Consider the following 22,851-nt stretch of genomic DNA (forward strand, 5'->3'; position numbering starts at 1 on the left):
AGCTCAGAGCCTGGAGCCTGCTTCAGATTCTGTGTCTCCCTCCCTTTCTCTCCCTCCCTTGCTCATGCTCCCTCTCCCTCTCTAAAACGAATAAAAACATTAAAAAAATTGTTTTAGGGGTGCCTGGGTCGGGCTCAGTCGGTTAAGCGTCCGACTTCAGCTCAGGTCATGATCTCGCAGTTCGTGAGTTCAAGCCCCATGTCCGGCTCTGTGCTGACAGCTCGGAGCCTGGAGCCTGCTTCAGATTCTGTGTCTTCCCCACCCTCTCTGCCCTTTGCCTGTGCACACACACACTCTCTATCTCTCTCTCTTAAAAATAAACATTAAAAAAATTTTTAATAAAAAAAGAATACATTCTAAAAACAAAAGAATACATTCCTAAAAATCAATAAACCTCATTCTTTCTTCTTTAATGCAGACGGGAAAAAACACACCTCCTATTCTCCAATAAACCTAGAAGCACAGACAGACACATCCCAGCAGATCTCCAAATCTGTTTCTGCACCACACCATTTCCTTGGTGACCACCTGTCTCCTACAGCTTGCCAGAGCCTTATGGGATTATTCTGTAAAGATGAGTGAGTCCAGCATCATCTTCACTCATCCATTCTATGGACTTCATAATCTGAATATTCTCCTCCTACTTCCCAAGAGTAATAGCGGCTCCTCCCCAGAAAGGCTGGGGATCCTTGAAGAAAACAATATTTTATTTCACCTTCACTTAAGCGATAAAGCAAAACTCTTTCACTTTTGCTCTAAAACTGGGGAAACAAAAGGGAAAAAAGAGAAGAATTTGTAGAGAGGTTGGGGTGGGTAAGGAAGAAACCCCCAATGAGTTAACCTGTGCTGCCAAGGTTATTCATATTTCATGCAGCCTATGTAAGAAAGCTTTTCCTGTCATATTTGGGCATAAATTTGGGCCTCCAAAAAACATGTTTAGGAAGATTTAGGTCCACACTGGGCACTTTTTAATAATTCAGGTCTGCTTCTGTCTAGCAAGAACAATACTAAAGTATACACATGCCACATTCAAGTATACACTAGCTAAGCTAGGCACAAGTGCTGAGGCATGCTCTCACCATGATGTAATAATGCATGAATGGAATGTGTAACAAATGACCCATGGTCATATTAAGTTTTGGATTCTTGTCTGACTTTGAGATTTATGAAAAGAAAATTATGAACAGTTGCTAGATATTATCAGATTCAACTTAGAAACAAAATGTCCTACTAATTTTCTCTGGTTTTGAATCAGATGAAACTAAAAGAATAAGGAGATGGTAAATGTGAACTGGTAAAAAAAAAAAATCTGTTACTGTTTATAATTTGACTTTGAGAAAAGATTTTCTCCATACCATGGGACCAACGCCAAACACAGAAACATAGAGAAACATACATAATGCTGATTCCTCTAATTTAGAATTTTTATCTCACTGAAACAGACTCATTATAAAAAGTGAACGTCTTTCCAGCGGGGAGGACCTCTCCATAAGAACATACTCCTCACAAAGGACCTCTTCTATTCATCACTCCCGGAAGAGAGGAGGAAGCACAAGAAGCACCTGGTTCAGAGCCCCAACTCCTATGTCATGGATGTGAAGTGCCAAGCATGCTACAAAATCACCATCCTCTTAGCCATGCACAAACGGTAGGTTTTGTGTGTTGGCTGCTCCACTGTCCTTTGCAAGCCTACAGGAGGAAGAGCAAGGTTACAGGAAGTTGCTCCTTCAGATGGAAGCAGCACTAAAAGCAGCCTGAACCAAGATGAGTGGAACACAATCCCAATAATCACATTTTGTTTTGTTTTGTTCTTAAGTAGGCTCTACACCCAGTGCAAAGTCCAATGCAGAGCTTGAACTCCCAACCGTGAGATCATGACCTGAGCTGAGATCAAGAGTCAGAAATCTAGGGGTGCCTGGGTGGCTCAGTCACTTAAGCATCCACCTGTTGATTTCAGCTCAGGTCATCATCTTGAGGTTTGTGAGTTTGAGTCCCACGTCGGGCTCTGCACTGACAGTGCAGCTGCTGCTTGGGATTCTCTCTCTGCCCTCCCCATGTGTGTTCTCTCTCTCTCTCTCTCTCTCTCTTTCCCTCTCTCTCTCAAAATAAATAAACCTTAAAAAAGGTTCACAAAAAAAAAAAAAAAAAAGAGTCAGACACTTAACCGACTGAGCCACCCAGGTACCTCAGCAATAAACACATTTTGGATTAAAAAGAAAAAGGTAAACATTGTTGGGGCACCTGACTGGCTCAGTTGGTAGAACATGTGACTCATGATCCTGGGGTTGAGTTCAAGCCCCACATTGAGGGTAAAGCTTACATTAAAAAAAAAAAAAGTGGGGATCTAGGTGGCTCAATCGGTTAAGCACCCAACTCTTGACTTCAGCTCAAGTCATGATCTCAGGGTTCATGAGATCAAGCCCCACATCAGGGTCTACACTGACAGCACAGAGACTGCTTGAGATTCTCTCTCCCTCTCTCTTTACCCCTCCCCCACTTCTACACACACACTCTTTCAAAATAAAAATACACACACACACACACACACACACACACACACACACAAGTAAATGATGTCAATTTAAACTTAAAAAAAAAATACATATTTTCCCCTACATACAATGTAAGAAAGCAAAACTACCCTATCATACCTGTTCAAATAACAAGTCTGAGTTCTTGAAAAAAGTTAAAGACCAAAAGCAAAACTGAACCTGGTAATGTTCTATCTTTAAATATGAAAGAAAAAATAATTTTAAAATGAAACTGTATAATTAAAAATACAATTATGTAATACAGTCACCAGAAATTCTTAGTAAAAGATCTTAGTTCTTATGTCACAGCATACCCAGTCCTACAATCCTGTCTTGCAAATAATTTTACAAGATGTGGCCAATTCTGGGGAAAGGAGTAAAATCTTATAAATAAGGTCCTTGAAAAATTTGCAATGTACTTTGTGAGGTATCTTCTCAATATAAAATTCTATGATCCTCATGCATTTGAATCTCATCAGAACCCTGAATTTTGTGCTCACTCAAGGCCAACTTTTCACATCTGATTTAAAAGGGGAGCCAGGGAGGAGCAGTACAATCATTTTCTACCTGATTCCATACAGACAGATGTTTCTAAGATGTTAATAATGACTTTATCATTCTTTGGCCCTATCCTTTCTAAATTCTTCATTTCAAACAAAATGTTTTCCCCTTTGTAAACAAGACAACCAATGTTTCTTTATTAAATATCTGAAAGAGAGAATCTACAATCCATTCTTCTCTATTAGCCAAAGAAACATTTGAAAATGTCTGTAAAAAACAAAACGGGGAAAAAAATTGGAGGGGCACCTGGCTGGCTCAATCAATACAGCATGCAACTTTTTTTTTTTTAATGTTTGTTTATTTTTGACAGAGAGAGACAGAGACAGAGAATAAGCGGGGGAAGGGCAGAGAGAGAGGGAGACACAGAATCTGAAGCAGGCCCGAGGCTCTAAGCTGCCAGCACAGAGCCCGACACAGGGCTCAAACTCACAGACCGTGAGATCATGACCTGAGCCGAAGTCAGACGCTCAACTGACTGAGCCACCCAGGTGGCCCAATACAGCATGCAACTCTTAATCTTGGGACTGTGATTTCAAGCCCCATGTTGGGCATATAGATTACTTTAAAAAAAAAAAAAAGAGGAGAATGGATAAACAAATTGTGTATACCCAATGAACTCCTGATCTAAGCAAGAACAGAAATGAATCTCAAAATCATCTTGGCAAGTAAAAGAAGCCAGACACAAGAGTACATATGTGAATGATTCCACTTATACGAAGTTCTAGAACAAACTAATCTATGGTGAAAGAAAAGAGAGTAGCTGTTCAGGTGCTGGTGGTGGGGACTGACTGGGTGGAGTAATAAAGGAACTTCCTGGTGTCAGAGAAAATTTTTTATCTTAATAAGAGTATGGGTTGCATGGGCATAAGCAATGTGAAAATTCACCCAACTGTACACTTAAAATCTGTGCATTTCACTGTATAAATTACAGCTCAACTTACAAAAGGGCTATAAAAATATTTATCTAATCATGTCATCCCCTGCTCAAAACCTTCCAGTGGCTTCCCACAACACTTAGAATAAAATCACTCCTTACCATGACCTACAAGATCTTACATGAATTGGGCCCTACCTCCCTCACCATCCTTCACCATTAGCATCAAGACACACTGGTTTTCTTTCTGTTCCTCAAATACACCTCAATCTTTTCTTAGGGTTTTTGGTTTTGGTTTTGTTTGTTTTTTTAATTTTTTTTACGTTTATTTTTAAGAGAGAGAGACAGAGAGACAGAGAAAGAGAGAGAGAGAGACAGAGTATGAGGGGGGAGGGGCAGAGAGAGAGGGAGACACAGAATCTGAAGCAGGCTCCAGGCTCCACAGTGTCAGCACAGAGCCCAACACAGGGCTCGAACTCACCAATCATGAAATCATGACCTGAGCCTAAGTGGGACGCTTAACCAAATGAGCCACCCAGGTTTCTTTTTAAGTAAGCTCTACACCCAACATGGGGCTTGAACTCACAACCCTGAAATAATCATATGCTCTACTGACTGAGCCAGCCAGGTGCCCCTCCTTAGGGTTTTTGGACTTCAGGCTCCCTCTACCTGGAATGCTCTTTCCCCAGGTTAGCTTCACTAGATCTCAGGCTCAAATGCCCACCTTATCAAAGGCCTTCCTTAATCATACTATTCAACACAGCTTTCCCCATGTTCTCCTTCCAAAGTTCCTGGAAGCTCACAATAAATTATTTCCTAAATAAATAAAGGTATAACTTAAATATATGCCAAAATATGAATACCCAAGGGAACATACCTACCAGCCTTCAGTAACTTTTATCACTCTTGCCTAATACTTACAAATCTATTTGATAATGTTACATTTCCAAAGGTATTATAGCTAAATTTTAAAAATAAAGGGATGTGCAAATTTATTATACACAAGCACATCCAGATGAAGAGATAGCTGGCATGGCATGGTTAATAACAAATAGGATCATTTAAGGCAAAAAAACATTTAATATAATAAAGATTATGTTACTAAAGGACACAATCATAAAAATGTCATAAACTAGACATCAAACATCAAAACATACAAAATAAACCTGAAGTACAAGGACAATTTAAGAAAAATCACAATCATTACAAAATAATCAGAACATATGTCTCTCAGAAATTTAAAAGATCAAGAAAACAACAGATAAAAATACAGAGTATACAGATAATGCAATTTACAAGCCAGATTTAACAGCTACATACAGTTCTGAACACAACAGAGAATACTGTTTAAAATATCTATAAAAATTCATTGAAATTGAAACATAAGACAGAACATAAAGAAAGTCACAATTATTACAAAACATGGAAATGTTATGGGGCACCGGGGTGGCTCAGTCGGTTGAGTGTCCGACTTCAGCTCAGGTCATGATCTCGCAGTTCATGAGTTCAAGCCCCACATCGGGCTCTGTGCTGACAGCTCAGAGCCTGGAGCCTGCTTCAGATTTTGTGTCTCCCTCTCCCTCTGCCCCTTCCCCGCTCATGCTCTGTCTCTCAAAAATGAATAAATGTTAAAAACATGGAAATGTTACAGCCATATTCTCTGATCCTAACAAAATTAAATAGGAAATCATTAACAAGAACTCACTATGATATGGAGAACAAGATACTCTTCTAAGTTTGTTTATTTTTTGAGAGAAAGAGAGAGAGAGCGAGAATGAGTGAGCTCACAATCAGGAGAGGGACAGAGAGAGGGAAAGAGAGAATCCTAAGTGGGCTCCGCGCTGCCAGCACAGAGCCCAGTGTGGGGCATGCACTCACGAATGAGATCATGACTTGATCCGAACCCAAGAGTCGGATGCTTAACCAACTGAGCCACCCAGGTGCCCCAACAAGATACTCTTCTAAATAACTCATGGCTCAAAGAGAAAATTAAAATAAGAGTATTTTAAAATTAGCAACAAAGAGAACATAATATTTCTAAACCTAAGAAGATGTGGTCAAAGGCATCAGCAGCGAAAAATGACAGACCAGTTTTCATTTGTGAACACAGACACAAATCCAATCCAGCAGGGTATTTAAAAAATAGAAAAATATGGGGCGCCTGGGTGGCGCAGTCGGTTAAGCATCCGACTTCAGCCAGGTCACGATCTCGCGGTCCGTGAGTTCGAGCCCCGCATCAGGCTCTGGGCTGATGGCTCAGAGCCTGGAGCCTATTTCCGATTCTGTGTCTCCCTCTCTCTCTGCCCCTCCCCCGTTCATGCTCTGTCTCTCTCTGTCCCAAAAATAAATAAACGTTGAAAAAATAAATAAATAAAAATAAAAAATAGAAAAATAACTAGACTTATTTTTTTTTTTAATTTTTTTTTAGTGTTTATTTACTTTCAAGATAGGGAAGAGCATGAGCAGGGGAGGGGCAGAGAGAGAGACACAGAATCCACAGCAGGCTCCAGGCTCTGAGCCGTCAACACAGGGCCCGACGTGGGGCTCGACGTGGGGCTCGACGTGGGGCTTGACATGGGCTTCGAACTCACCAACCGTGAGATCATGACCTGAGCCGAAGCCAGATGCTCAACCGACTGAGCCACCCAGGCGCCCCGACTTATTTTTTTTTTTTTTTTTTAACGTTTGAGAGAGAGTGCTCATGCACACCCACATGAGCCAAGGGTTGGGGCAGAGAGAGGGAGAGAGACAATCCCAAACAGGTTCCACGTTATCAGTGTAGAGGCCAAGGCAGGGCTGGACCTCATGAACCTGTGAGATCATGACCTGAGCCAAAATCAAAAGTGAGACGCTTAGCTGAGCTACCCAGGCACCCCTAGAAGCTTTCATTACCAGCAATAAACAAAGTATTTAGGAGATTCAGAAGCAAGGTGATTTGCAATGCACATGTCTAATGTTGAACCTTCAGGAATATATTAATGCCACTAACTTTCAGTAATCCAAGTATATATGATCCATTTCATAAATTATATATTGGGAATTAAATGTAGCAGCTTTTAGGAGCACCTGGGTGGCTCAGTCAGTTGAACACCCAACTCCTGACTTTGGCTCAGGTCATGATCCCAGGGTTGTGGGATAGGGCACCTCATCAGGCTCTGCACTGAGCATGGAGCCTGCTTAACATTCTAAAATTAAAAAAAAAAAAAAAAAGCTATACTGAGAAAAATCATTTGCATAAAGAAGTCTTATCAAAAAAATCAAAATAAAGGGGCATCTGGCTGGCTCAATTAGAAGAGCATGCAACTCATATCTTGGGGTCATGAGTTCGATCCCCATGTTGGGTGCTAAAAAATAAACTTAAAAATCAAAATATATTTCAATGTCAACTTAAATTTTTTCTTCTGAAGATTAGTCATAGAACTGTCATCTCTCACTGACAAAGGTAACTGAAAATATACACAAATAATTTTCTCCCCAAAATCATGCTTTTTTTTTTTTCCACAATACAAGCAATCTGAAGTAGCTTATACAAAAGACTCAGATCAAGGGAAATCTAAAAGGGAGAAGATTCGGTTCTGATTTAAGTTGGTACTGACAAAAATTCTGTATCCTAATTGTTCTAAGATCTTTTTTTTTTTTTTTTTTAATTTTTTTTTTTTCAACGTTTATTTATTTTTGGGACAGAGAGAGACAGAGCATGAATGGGGGAGGCGCAGAGAGAGAGGGAGACACAGAATCGGAAGCAGGCTCCAGGCTCTGAGCCATCAGCCCAGAGCCCGACGCGGGGCTCGAACTCACAGACCGCGAGATCGTGACCTGGCTGAAGTCGGACGCTTAACCGACTGCGCCACCCAGGCGCCCCTGTTCTAAGATCTTTTACACAAGACCATTTGAATACACTCTCATTTCTTGGTCAACATAATTACTGTTTCTTCAACTCATCTGGTATGGGGGCAGGGGGGAAGGTCTTTTAAGTAAAAACGATCACAATTTTACACTGGACCAGAATGGTGGGGAGCTGATGGGAGGTCAGTTCATGGCATCATACTGACATGGGCTATTCCCAGTATAAGGGTCACCTGGCTGGCTCAGTGAGTTAAGCATCTGACTCTTGATCTCAGTTCAGGTCTTGATTTCAGGATCATGAGTTCAAGCGCTGTGTTGGGCTCTCACACTCGGCACGAAGCCTATTAAAAAAAAAGAAAAAGAAAAAGAAAAAAAGTCCCTGGAACATGATCTTGTGCCCAGGGATATCTCCCAGTATGACATGTAAAGAGCTGAGCAAAATGGAAAAGCTAGATAGCTGAGCTCAAAAAAAATTATATTATTTAAGTATTATATATTTCCAGGTCAAAAACACATACTTTCCATTAATAAATGAAATTGCTAAAGACCATATAAGTTGCTATAAAGGTCAGCCCCAGGATTCATGCAGGCCAATACTTGGTCTCCAATGTGCAAAGCAACGTGAAAGAAAATCTAGAATAAAACAACTATTCTCAAGTATCCATGCCACTGCTTCTATCCATTTGTGCAACAACTGGAGAGCTGGCCTTAGGAAGCTTTACCCTTCCTTTACTCCAGGACTTCAACATACACTTTCTCTGGACAGAGTGACCTACATGAGCTGTTTAAAGGTTTTGAGATACTTAAAGCAAATTCTTAAGTTGACAGAAGGGAGACACCATATAGGGGTACCTGGTTGGCCCAGTTGGAGAAGCATGTAACTTGTGATCTCAGAGTCATGGGTTCGAGTACACAGTTGGTTGGAGACTGCTTGAATACATAAACTTAAAAAAAAAAAAAAAAAAAAAGAGAAAAAGAAACAAGGGAGGGTACATAACCTTCCAATGACTTCCCTGGTGTCACTTTCAGACAAAGATCACTGGAATAGTCTGAAATGATAGCTGATTTCATATGAGAATCCTGTTTCAATTGTGAAGCCCTAAAAGTTTTTTTTTTTCCAAAAGAAGCAAAAGGAAACAAAGCTGGTCTACAATTCCAGGTTGAAAAAGGAAGGGACTGGACCAGATCAAGATTGTGTCAAACTCTTGGACACAGTCACTGAGAATACATAAACTGAGCCAAATCTTGCACACTTCACTAAGTAGGGATTTTTCACTGGAGTTTTCAAATGGACAACGACAACACATTCTATGGGGATAAGTCTCATGCTTTTCCATGTGAAGCTGAGATTCTTAAAAGGAAACAAGCAACTTAAAAAGGGGACATTTTTTAGAAACTGGTTTTTTCTTTAAATCAACACTCTCTAGTCTAAAAAACTATCTATTTATAAAAATCTACCTACTGATAAAAATTTTCTGGAACCAGATATAATGATGGCTGCACAACTTTGTGAATCTACTAAAAGAAAAAACACAGAGTTTTACACTGTAAACAGTGAATTTTACAGTATGTGAATTAGATCTCAAAAGTCATTATAAAAAATAACAATGATGGGGCGCCTGGGTGGCTCAGTTGGTTGGGTGTCTGACTTCAGCTCAGGTCATGATCTCACAGTCCATGAGTTCAAGCCCCGCATCGGGCTCTGTGCTGACAGCTCAGAGCCTGGAGCCTGCTTCCCATTCTGTGTCTTCCTCTCTCTCTGCCCCTCCCCTGCTCATACTCTGTCTCTCTCTGTCTCAAAAATAAATAAAAACATTTAAAAAAAAAAAAAAAACAATGATGGTGTACCTCACTGGCTCAGTCAGTGGAGCATACAATTCTTGATATTGGAATTGTAGGTTCAAGCCCCACAATGGGTGTAGAAATTACTTAAAAAAATAAAATCTTGGGGCACCTGGGTGGCTCAGTCAGTTAAGCGTCTGGCTTCGGCTCAGGTCATGATATCACGGTTTGTGAGTTTGAGCCCTGTGTTGGGCTCTGTAATGACAGCTTGGAACCTGGAGCCTGCTTCTGATTCTGTGTCTCATTCTCTCTCTGCCCCGCCCCCACTTGTGCTCTAGTCTCTGTCTCTCAAAAAATAAATAAATGTAAAAAAAAAAAATTTAAAAATAAAATCTTAAAAAAGACAAACCCAGGGGCGCCTGGGTGGCTCAGTTGGTTAAGCGGCCGACTTCGGCTCAGGTCGTGATCTCGCGGTCCGTGAGTTCAAGCCCCGCGTCAGGCTCTGTGCTGACAGCTCAGAGCCTGGAGCCTGTTTCAGATTCTGTGTCTCCCTCTCTCTGACCCTCCCCTGTTCATGCTCTGTCTCTCCCTGTCTCAAAAATAAATAAAACGTTAAAAAAAAAAAAAAAAGACAAACCCAATATACATTAACCTTAAACAAAAATCTATTTACAAATTATCCTTCCCCAAGTACATGAGTGCATGCTATATGTGCATTTACAAAGGGGCAGAGCCATCAGTTGGGTAATCAACATTAGGAAGACTAATGCTCACATCATGCATTAGGAAGCTCCCCTGCTCACACACACACACTCTCCCTGTCTCTCAAAATAAACAAATAAACATTTAAAAAAGAAAATTTGTGGGATGATACATCTTTACTATCTTGATTGTGGTGATGGTTTCACAGGTGTATAAATAAGTTGAACCTTCCCAAATTACACATTTTGTGCAGTCTGTAGATGCCAATTGTACCTCAATGACACTTTAAAAACATAAAACTTTCGAATACAGTCTGCCAGAATCACACATAAAGTATAAACAATGAGATCCCTCATTCACTGTGGGTGGAAATGTAAAATGGTGCAGCTGCTGTGGAAAAGTTTGGCAGTTCCTGAAGAAGTTAAACAGAACTGGGGTGTCTGGCAGGCTCACCTGGAAGGACATGCAACTCTTGATTTCAGGTCATGAGTTTGAGCCCCACATCGGGTGTAGAGATAACTCAAAACAAAAACAATAAAACCTAAACTTAAAAAAAAAAAAAAGTGGGGTGCCTTGGTGGCTCAGTCAGTCAGATGTCCACTCTTGATTTCAGCTCAGGTCATCTCATGGTTCATGAGTTCCAGCCCCACATGGGGCTCCATGCCCTGCTTGGGATTCTCCCTGCTCATTCTGCACTCTCTAAAAATAAATAAACTTAAAAAAAAATTTTTTTTTTTAAGTTAAACAGATTTACTATATGACCTAGCAACTCCATTCTTAGGTATATATCCAAGAGAACTGGAAACACATGTTCACACAAAAAGTTACACCTAAATGTTCATAATAGCATTATTCACAATAGCGAAAAAGTATAAACAACCCAATATCCATGGATTGATGCCTGGACAAACATAATGGGGTATATTCAGACAGGAGAGTATTACTAAGCAAAATAATGAGGTACTGACACATGCTATATACACAGACAGACTGAATGCATCATGTTAAGTGAAAGAAGCCAAATACTAAAGGCAATGTGTTATATGATTCTATTTATATGAAATGTACAGAAACAGGCAAATCCATAGACTCAGTGTGGTTGCCAGGGGATGAGGGGAGAGGGAACAAGGACTGACTGCTAATAGGTACGGGGTTTCTTCCTGGGGTGATGGAAATACTTTGGAATTAGATGGTAGTAATGGTTGCACAACCTTGTAAATATACTAAAAACCATTAAATTATACACTTTAAAATGGTGAATTTTACATTAAGTGAATATGTCAATTTTAAAAAATATATGTACCCTCAAAGTAATTTTTTATAAACAAAATAGAGAACAATCACCAATGTATTCATTAACTCAATGACTAAAAACATACAAATCAAGAGTAACTCCCCTTGGCATTCTCCTCACCCTCAGCCTTTATTACCAACACATAACACATCTCCCCCATCCCCATGCACCCCCACAGTTCGTTCTTCAGATAAACAGAATAAACAATCCTTGGCTGGAGAACTAGTTCTACCTCTCTTTGTCTGCAGTCATCAAAGTTCGCATGCCTGAACATCTCACAATTACCTTTCAATGGATTCATACTCACCTCTACCTTCTCTCTTGCTTACTGAAATGCTATTCGACTTTCAAGAAATCCAATTAAATTCCAACTCATCCATGAAATGCACTCCAGCCTTCAGAAACTTTTTTTTCCTAACTCCCACAAAACAGATGTTACAGGCACAATTTGCTTCATAAGCCTTGTTTTCTGAGGGAAAAATGTACCCACCACTTGGTAGCAGTGTGGAAAACACTTGGTAGCAGCCACCACTTGGTAGCACTGTGGAAAACAGGATAAAAGGGGGCCAGGATTAAAGGTAGGGAGATGGGGGTGAATTTAAGGATTGGCAGTGAAAATTCAAATAAAAATCTCTGGTTAAATAAGAAGAGAATCCTCTTTCTGAGAAATCTATCCTAAGAAACTGCTCTCAATTTACTCTCATATGGGAGCTGCACTTACAGATCTATAGTTTAAGTGTTAGTTCTCCTCTTCCTGTATATTTTATAATAAAAAATTGGTAGTAGTCGATGGCAAATTATAGTGCATCCAGTGAATGAATACGAAGGGTTTTTAATATGGAGGGATATGATCTTATATGTAAAAACCCTAAATATTCCACCAAAAAAAACTGTAATAAATTCAGCAAAACATCAGGATACTAAGTCAACACACAAAAATCAGCTGCATTTCTATACTCACTAAAAAATCTGCAAAGTAAATTACAAAAACAATTCCATTTATAACAGCATCAAAATGAATAAAATACAGTTGACCCTTGAACAATGCAGGCATTGGGGGCACCAACCCCCACACAGTCAAATCCATGTATAACTTTTGACTCCCCCAAAACTTAAATACTAACAGCCAACTGTTGACCAGAAGCCTTACCGATAACATTAACAACAAATATTTTGTATTAGTATTATATGCTGTATTCTCACAATAAAATAAACTAGAGAAAAAACTAAGAAAATCATGAAGGGAAAACACATTTACAGTACTATACTGTATCCAAAGAAGTCCACATATAAGTGGATCTGCACAATTCAAACCCATGTTGTTCAAGGGCCAACTGTACTTAGGAATTAACCGAGGAAGTCGAAGAGTAATACAATGAAAACTATAAAACATTGCTGAAAGAAATTAAATACAACACAACTGAATGGAAACATATCTCATGTTTACGGATTGAAAAATACTGTTTAAAACTCAGTACTACCCAAAGCCATCTACAGATTCAATGCAATCCCTATCACAATCCCAATGACATTTTCCGCAGAAATAGAAAAACCCATCCTGAAATTCATATGGAATTTCAAGGGACCCTGACCAAAACAATCTTGAACAAAACTGAAGAAGTCACTCCTGATTTCAAAACTTACTAGAAGCTACAGTAATCAAAACAGTTTGGTACTGCCATAAACAGAAATAAACAGACCAATGGAGAAGAGAGCCCAGAAACAAAGCCTTGCATATATGGTCAAATGATTTTTGACAAGCGTACCAAGACCATTCTATGGAGAAAGAATAGTCTTTTCCACAAATGGTGCTGGGAAAACTGAATATCTACACGTGAAAGAATGAAGTCAGACTCTTAACAACACATACAAAAATTAACTCAGAATGGATCAAAGGTTTATTTTATTTTATTTTATTTTTCAACGTTTATTTATTTTTGGGAGAGAGAGAGACAGAGCATGAACGGGGGAGGGGCAGAGAGAGAGGGAGACACAGAATCGGAAACAGGCTTCAGGCTCTGAGCCATCAGCCCAGAGCCCGACGCGGGGCTCGAGCTCACGGACCACAAGATCGTGACCTGGCTGAAGTCGGACGCTTAACCGACTGCGCCACCCAGGCGTCCCTGGATCAAAAGTTTAAATATAAGACTTAAAACAACAGAACTGTTAAAAGCTTCACAACATTGGATTGCCAAAGATTTCTTAGATAGGACACCAAAAGCACAGGTTTAAAAAAAAAAAAAATAGACAAACTGGGCTTCATGAAAATTTAAAAATTTTGGGGCGCCTGGGTGGCGCAGTCGGTTAAGCGTCCGACTTCAGCCAGGTCACGATCTCGCGGTCCGTGAGTTCAAGCCCCGCGTCGGGCTCTGGGCTGATGGCTCAGAGCCTGGAGCCTGTTTCCGTTTCTGTGTCTCCCTCTCTCTCTGCCCCTCGCCTGTTCATGCTCTGTCTCTCTCTGTCCCAAAAATAAATAAAAAACGTTGAAAAAAAAATTTTTAAAAAAAAAATTTAAAAATTTTGTGCATCAAAAGACACTATCAACAGAGTAAAAAGGCAATTCACAGAAAGCTAAAATATTTGCAAATCATACATTCAATAAGGGATCAACATCCAGAATATATAGAGAGAACTAGTAAAACTCAAAGCAACAAAAACTTGACTTAAAATAGACAAGATTTGAATAAACATTTCTCCAAAGGTATACAAATGCCCAATAAGCACATGAAAAGATGCTCAACATCACTAATATTAGGGAAAAAAGTACAAATCAAAACCTCAGTGAGATTATTACCTCACACCCATTAGGATGGCTATCAAAAACAAACAAACAAAAAAACCCCAGAAAACAAGTGTCAGCAAGAATGTGAAGAAACTGGAACCCTTGTACAATGTTGGTGGGAATATATGAATATACATGCAAGCCACTATGGAAAAGTGTGGCAGTTCGACAAAAAACTAACAATAGCATTACTGTATGATCCAATAATTCCACCCCTGGTATATACAAACCAAAAGAACTAAAAGCAGGACCTTGAAGAGGTATCTGTATACCCATGTTCTTAGCAGCATTATTTATAAGAACCAAAAGATGGAAGCAACCCAAGTGTTCATCAACAGATGAATGGGGAAATAAAATGGGATATAGACATACACCGGAATATTATTCAGCCTTAAAAAAGGAAAGTTCTTTACTAAAAGAAAAACACTGATTCAAAGGGAAACACGTGCCGCTATGTTTATAGAAGAATTATTTATAATAGCCAAGATATGGAAGCAGCCCATGTCCACTGATGAATGAAGAAAATGTGATATATATAAACACAATGGAATATTATTCAGCCATAAAAAAGAATAAAATCTTTCCATTTGCAAGGACATGGATGGACCTGGAGGTTATTATGCTAAGTGAAATAAGCCAAAGAAAGGCAAATACCCTATGATTTCACTCATGTGAAACTGTTAAGAAACAAATGAGCAAAGGGGAAGAGAGGAAGAGAGAGACAAACCAAGAAACAGACCCTTAACTATACAGAACAAACTGATGGTTACCAGAGGGGAGGAGGTGAGGGGATGAGTGAAGTAGGTGATAGGGATTAAGGAGTCACTAGTCCTGATGAGCACGGTGATGTATGGAATTGTTGAATCACTATATCCTACACCTGAAACTAATATAACACTGTATGTCAACTGGAATAAAAATTAGTTAAAATAGGGGAACCTGAGTGGCCTCAGTCAGTTAAGTGGCCAGCTCTTGATCTCAGGGGTCCTGAGTTCAGCCCCATATTGGGCTCCAATGCTGGGCATAGATGCTACTTAAAAAAATAAAAATGATTTAATTAAAATATGTAATTTTTTTTTAAAGGAAGGAAATTCTGACATATGCTACAACATGGATGAATCTTGAGGGCATTACGCTAAGTGAAATAAACCCATCAGAAAAAGACAAATACTGTATGATTCTACTTACATGAGGTACTTAATGTAGTTAAAATCAATCACAAAGACAGAAAGAATGGCGGCTGCTATAGGGACTAGAAGAAAGGAGGAATGGGGAGTTATTGTTTAATGGGTATAGATTTTCAGTTTTACAAGATGAAAAGAGTGATGGAGATGGATGGTGGTGATAGTTGCACACTGTTACAAATGGATTTAATACCACTGAACTGCACACTTAAAAATGGTTAAGGTAGTAAATTTTAGGCTATGTGTATTTTACAATTGAAAAAAAAAAGCATATATAGAAGTTAACCATGTATTAACTTGGGATCAGACATGTCTCTTCCTGATGGAGCATATATAATAAACTCATTTATTCCCAGAAAGGAAAAATACTTAAGGGGGAAATTCTGCAAGCTCTACGTAAAACTACATGTTTTCAATATCTAAAAGAACTCTTGACAATCAATTCCCAAAAGTGATAAACACAAAAAGATACACACAGGACAGAAACAGAAATTCACCAATGACCAATATATGTGAAAAAATTTTGAAACACACTAGTAATCAAGGAATAAAATACTAAACAAGACACCATTTTTCACCTATCGAATTTAGTTGTGGAGCAGATGGAAATAAGGCATCTTGAAGAAGGCTTTTGTAATTCACACTCATTATCTTCACTTACTCAAGACGCAATCAATTATTCCAATCTAGTTTCCACCTCCTACTTCTAGAACACTGGATAATAATACCAATGACAAAGGGGGGGTGTGGGTGGCTCAGTCAGTTGAACATATGTGACTTCAGCTCAGGTCATGATCTTGTGGTTTGTCAGTTCCAGCCCCACACCGGGCTCGCTGCTGTCAGTGCAGAGCCAGCTTGGGATCCTGTCCCCCTCTCTTTGACCGTCCCCCGCTTGCAATATGTATGCTCTCTCTCTCAAAACAAATAAACGTTTAAAAAATAATAATAATACCAATGACCAGGGGTGCCTGGCTGGTTCAGTCAGTGAAGCATGAGACTCTTGATCTCTGGGTTGTGAGTCAAGCCCCATGCTGAGTGTGATTACTTAAAAATTAAAAAAAAAAAAAAAAAGTAATACCAGTGACCAAACCAACAACCTCCAAAACCAATTAAACATCTCAGAAGCAAGGATGGACCAATTCTCTGTCTTCTGTGAACTTATTTTTCTTGGTTTCCATCACACCAGTCTTTTGCTCCCCTACCAACCCCCCCCCCCCCCCCCCCCCCCGCCCCACCACCTACCTCACTGGCTATTTCTTCTGTCCTGTGTTCAATCTTCTTCCTCTACTACATCTTGAAGTATTGGGGGGACCAAGTGCCAATTTTCACTTCTCTATCTATACTTTTTACCTTGGTGATCTCATACAGTCTATACCTTTCGATATCATCTATGTACTGAGTACTCCAAATTTTTATCTAACAGCTCTTGGCTCTCTCTTCCATGAGATCAAAACCTGTTCACCCAATTGCTTCCTCAACTACCAACTTCACAACTGATATGCATCTCACATTTAATACACCCAAAATAGATCTCATGATTTTTCCCACCTCAAACTTCTGTTCCATTCTTCTCCCTCTCAGTAAATGCCACCATTTATCATAGTTGCTCAAAACAAATACCAAAAAGCAAAGAATTCTCAGGGAATGCAGCTGGCTCAGTGAGTAGTTGGTAGAGCATGAGACTCGATCTCTCAGCGTCATGAGTTCAAGCCCCACGTACGGCACAGAGTTTACTTAATTAAAAAAGATATATATATTTTAAAAAGCAAAGAATTCTCCCATTCCCTCATCAATCCACTTCCAAGTCTTGTTCATTCTACCTCCAAAATATTTTCAAATCTTTCTACTCTTCATCCCTGCCATGGACCTAGTCCAAGGTACTGCAAACAGCCTCCTAACTGATCTCCCAGCTCCTCACTCTTGCCCTCTTCCTCCACATAGCAGTCATATTATGCTACCTGCCTTCTTAAAACCTTCAAAGGATTCCTATGAAAACTAAATTCCTAATCAGGGCATTATCTGCTCCTATCTTTGAAAGAATATACACAACCAAAAATATACAATAACATCTCTAGGCAGTAAAACTATGAATACTCTTCATTTCGCTTGTATTTTTAAACTTTTCTATGATGAATACTTGCTTAAGAGGAAATGATATTGTTGAATACTGTGTATTACATCGCATTTTTACACCTTAAGGAAAAAAGAAAATGGAAAATTGTAGGTAAACTCTAACTGTAACTGTTATAAGCTTAGATGAAAATACTAGCAAACAAACACTGTTAGAATGATGTGTCAGGGCTATGGGATTATCGGTGATATTTTCCTCCTCTACTTTCTATTTTATAACATAATTACACTCACAACAGAAAAAAAGATTACGAGATAAACCTCATTCATTGTCTTCTGCAATCTGGCCACAACCCACCGAACCAGTCTTTCTTCCAAGTACTCACTTTCCCAAGCTTTCCACTCTAACCTCGCACTGTCTCACACATCTGGTGCTTTAACTCGGGCATATCCCTGGAAGATCCTCCAACCTTTTTAAATCCCACTCCTGCTTCACAAGGGAGGGGGGCGGTAAGGATGGCGACAGGTTGGAGGTAGATTTCACCGTTCTTGTTGGTAGATCCACAACTTGCTGGTACCGGAGCCAAATCTCATTTCCGATCCCATCACAGGCCACCAAGCTTAACATCCTGAAAGCTCCGGCCACTGGGGCTCAAGGGACCCCATCCCCGCAGAGAGCACTGTGCCCCTTAGAAAAGGACCCCCCACACAGCCAAATCCCAGGTTGCCGCTTCGAAGACTCCTCCGACAGACACACTCACCGCGGAACCAGCCTGCCCCTCCGGTCCTCTTCCATCCGCAGTCACTCGCTCCCCCCCTCCGCTCCGCCCGGGACCGCGCGGCCAGCCGGGTGGGGGAGGGGAGCGCACGTGCCCGCGCCGCCCCCGCCCAGACAATGCCCGGGAGAGCGGAGCGCGCGCCCGGCCGGCCGGAACCCGCTCCCGCCAACACTCACCCTTGCCGGGTCTCCCGCCGAAGCGCAGGGCCCGCTGGGCGCCGCGAGAGGACACGAGGAAGGTGCGAAAGCGGGCGAAGCTCCGCAGAGCCGCCCCGCCACGAGGCCCCAGCGACCCCAGAGCCCGCGGAAGCACAAGGCTCGGCGGAGCCCGTCCGTCCCTCCCTTTCGGCCCCGCACGTCAGCAGCAGGGGCGGGGCGGGACGCGCGCGGCGGCGGCGCGCGCGCGCGCGCGCGGCCCCCGGGGCGGAACTTGCAGAGATGTGGGCGGGGCCAGGACTCCAGCTGGTGCTGGGGCCGAGGCTGGCCGGGCTGGAGCTGTGGTTGGCGGTGGCCCAGACTCTGATCCCGGCCGGTGCTGCCGCACTGCCTGGGGAGTATGGATGTTGGTTCTGGCAAAGGCACCATCATCATTTATCATTTTCCTCCCTAGAAGATGGCAAGTTCCAGCCTCAAGTTTGACAGAATATTCCTTCTGCCGGCATATGTGAAGCTTCTACAGTAGTAACAGTAGCTATGATTTGTGTATGTGTATCATCTTGTACCAAGCTTTGTGCTAGGTGCTAGGGATACAAATAACAATAGTTATTACTAACCTATGATACAGATGCAGAAATTGGGGCTCCAAAAGGTTGGGATTTAACTAGTTTACACAACTAGTGAGTGACAATCCATCAAGTATAGTTTACCTGCTAAATATCTTTTGAGCCCACCTTTTTCTTTGTCCCTGTACCGCCCTACCCCAGACCCCATCATCTCCTGCCCAAGACTGCTGTAGCCGCCCAACCGGTGTCCAGGGATCTGTTTCTGTTCCCCTTCAATCTGTTCAAGTCACTATGTAAAGATTTACCACTGGAGCTGAGTGATAAGTTTAGAGAGAGTTTCCTATATAATTTTTTATACTTTACATATGTTATCAATTTTTAATGTTTCATAAAAATGTTTTAAAGAGTTCACTCCTTTATCTCCAATAGCAAGCCCAGTGCATTGCATGTGGCATGCACTAAAAAAGTATTTGTTGAATGGAATGAGTTAATAGGACCAGGAACTGACTCCAAAACTCTGTATGATAAGGAAATTGAGGGATTTATAACATGTCACCCCTGGCCCCCTGACCTTAAAGTCTATCAGAGGTAAAGACAGATTGACAATATTTGTTCAGCAAATTTTTTATTGCGTTTCTGTTCTGGCACTGTCTGCCAAGCACTATGTTAGGCACCGAGGATCAGAAAGGAACAAAACCGTTCCTGCCCTTGTGAAATTTACAGACAATCTGATCTGAAAGGCCAGGAAAGGCTTCTCTTATCCTGAAGCTAAGACCCAAAGAGAGAATAGGAATTGGGGAGGTAAAAAATAAATTTCATAGAGAAAGAAGTAGGGTAAGAGGCCAGCATGAATGGGTCAATATTCCCCTGATTTTGAGGTCTAACCCTGAGAAAGGGGCATAGTAGTGTCCAGCTGACTGGGGATTGGGTGGGGCTAGAAACCCACTTCCCCTAGCCCAGCTTAGAAGGCTGAACAATTCTGGCAAATGTCTCACATTGAGCAGGGCTCAGGAGTAGGGGTATTGGGGAGAGAAAGGATGATGCTGCTAGTTGTCCACACCTTGCAGATGGTGTGCCAGAAACCCAGACTTCTCTCGATGCTCCCTGACAGGCAAAATAGCATGGTTCAGAGCCATGCATGGGACAACGTGCCAGGGACTAGGTGATCCTAAGCCAGGGGCAGTGGTGGATTGAATGGCAGGGAATGGCTGGAGAATGTGACTAAGACCCCAAGGATGAGCAGAGCTGAAGCCTCCAGCAAAAGCAAAAGGGTTCCCAAGTCAGCTGATAAAAGGAGCAGGGATTGGAGGGGCTGGGGTGAGAAAGTGAGACATCTGAATTTCAAGGTGCTGAAGCAATAGATCACGAGCTTGCCAGTCAACAACCTCAGGGCTGTGGTGATCAGGAGTGACTAGGGAGCAGAAGCCAGTGAGGACCCTGGCTACAGCTCTTAACTCTGCACACAGATCTGAGACCCCTCTGGCCACTGCTTCTAACCTTCCCTTTGATCTTGCAGGCCATCTTGGGAAGTCAAGGTGTGGAAGGGAAAGTTCTGGCAGGACTGCAATTTTAAGCTGACAGAATATTTACCTCAAATGAGATCTTTTAAGACCAGATAACTTTAACTGGCAAGTTTAAGTTCAGCCCAGTCCCCAAGAGCAATGACAGCCTCTGAAAAAAAAGTTTGCCTCATTTAATAAGAAATAACATAGCTACAAATTTCTACACATATGCACTCAGTGTGCACATTTTCATAACAGAGATAAGCTCTATAAAGGAAATGGGCATAGTGAAGACAGCACAGCACAGAGGGAGCACATTTAATGTGGAGGTAGAAAAGGCCTCCCTGAAAAGACATTAAGTGAAACCCTGAAGGCTGTAGAAGCTGTTTGGGCATGATAATAATGCCTAAGACAAGGTAAGAAGAAAGCCCAGGGTAACTTAAGCAAGAGTAAAATGGCTGGAGATGAGGCTGGGAGCAAGATCACACAGGAGATGGTGTTAAGATTTTGATCTTTGCCATAAGAACAACAGGAAGTCATTAAAGAGTTTTAAGCAGGGTGTAATGTATTTTATTTGCCCTTTTAAAAAGATTGCTTACCTTGGCGAATGGGTGGGGATGACTGGAAGGGTGTGTGAACAAAGAAGCCGCTAGACAGTTAGAAAGCAATTTGAGTCCCCCGGACGAAAAATGAAGATGGCTTACACTGAACAGCAGAGATGGAGGGAAGTAGATAGATTCAAGAATTGTGGACAAAATACCAAGAGACTTGGTAATGAATTGGGGAGAGACTGAACTCTGCTAAGTCAAATGCACGAAGAAAAACCGACCCAATCCTTTAGGCAGACACAGTCCTGTACGCTGGAGGTTGGATTTCAGGCCCCTCCTTAGCCAGGCCTCTTCAGCCTGCATTCACCTGCACAAGTGGAGGTAGGCCTGGGAGGAGAAGATCAGAAGGGAGAAAAATGGAGGGTGGCTCCCAGGTTTCTGGCATTGGCAAACAGTGGATTTGCTGAGATGGCTGAGTGCCATTTACTGAGAAGAGGGGCAGTGGAGGAAGAACAGATTTTGTGTGTTGGGGATTGGGTGAATCAATAATTCCCTTTGGGACATTTTAAGTATTCCCCTGACAAGATGAAACAGGCATCCCTACATAGGACCCTGGGGCTCAGAGGAGAACTGGTGGGTGGTGCTGTCAAAATACCATTTAACAGGTAGTTGGTGAGAGTTGGTGAGATTGCAATGAAAGTACAGCAAAGGAAACAATCGACAAAACTAAATGCAGCCTATGAAATGGGAGATATTCGCAAATAACATATTGGATAGAGGGTCAGTATCCAAAATCTATAAAGAACTTCTCAAACTCAGCACCCAAAAAACAATTAACCCAGTTGAGAAATGGGTGGAAGACATGAATAGACATTTTTCCAAAGAAGACATCTAGAAAGGGGCACTCAGGTGGCTCAGTTGGTTAAGCATCCGACTTTGGCTCAGGTCATGAGCTTACAGTTTGTGAGTTTGAGCCCCACATCGGGCTCTCTGCTGTCAGTATAGACCCCACTTCGGATCCTCTGTCCCCCTCTCTCCCTGCCTCTCCCCACTTGCTCTCTCTCTCAAAAATAAAAGAAGACATCCAGATGGCTAACAGACACATGAAAAGATGCTCAACATCACTCATCATCAGGGAATACAAATCAAAAGCACGATGAGATACCACCTCACACCTGTCAGAATGGCTAACATTAACAACACAAGAAACAACAGGTGTTAGCAAATATTCGGAGAAAGGGGCACCCTCCTACATTGTTGGTGGGAATGCAAACTGCTGCAATCATTCTAGAGAACAAAATGTTGGTCCCTCAAAAAACTGAAAATAGAGCTACCCTAGGATCCAGCAATTGCACTATTAGGTATTTACCCAAAGGATACAAAATACAGATTTGGAGGGTTACCTGTACCTCAATGTTTATAGCAGCATTATCAACAATAGCCAAACTATGGAAACAGCCCAAATGTCCATCGACTGATGAATGGATAAAGAAGCCGTTGTGTGTTTGTATTATATGTAATATGTATATATAATATATAATGGAATATTACTCAGCCATTAAAATAATGAAATCTTGCCATTTGCAATGACATGGATAGAGCTAGAATGTATTATGCTAAGCAGAATAAGTCAATCAGAGAAAGACAAATGCCATATGATTTCACTCATATGTGG

The 22,851-nt window shown here is 41.2% G+C and overlaps 1 protein-coding gene across 3 annotated transcripts in view; it reads right to left on the bottom strand.

Annotated features, from left to right (window-relative positions):
- Positions 1-18,776, bottom strand: part of YEATS2 (YEATS domain containing 2) — a 116,509-nt gene extending 97,733 nt beyond the window's left edge. Inside the window, exon 1 of one of the 3 annotated variants that reach the window (XM_043594782.1) lies at positions 18,582-18,776. The gene's annotated coding sequence lies outside the window, so the exon portion shown is untranslated. Of the gene's footprint in view, positions 1-18,387; positions 18,494-18,581 lie in introns of those variants that run through there. The other 2 variants (XM_043594783.1, XM_043594781.1) reach the window with 2 other exon arrangements.
- Between the last annotated feature and the right edge of the window lie 4,075 nt (positions 18,777-22,851).

The sequence above is a fragment of the Prionailurus bengalensis genome, chromosome C2, assembly GCF_016509475.1.
Source record: "Prionailurus bengalensis isolate Pbe53 chromosome C2, Fcat_Pben_1.1_paternal_pri, whole genome shotgun sequence".
In the NCBI taxonomy this organism is placed as follows: Eukaryota; Metazoa; Chordata; class Mammalia; order Carnivora; family Felidae; genus Prionailurus; species Prionailurus bengalensis.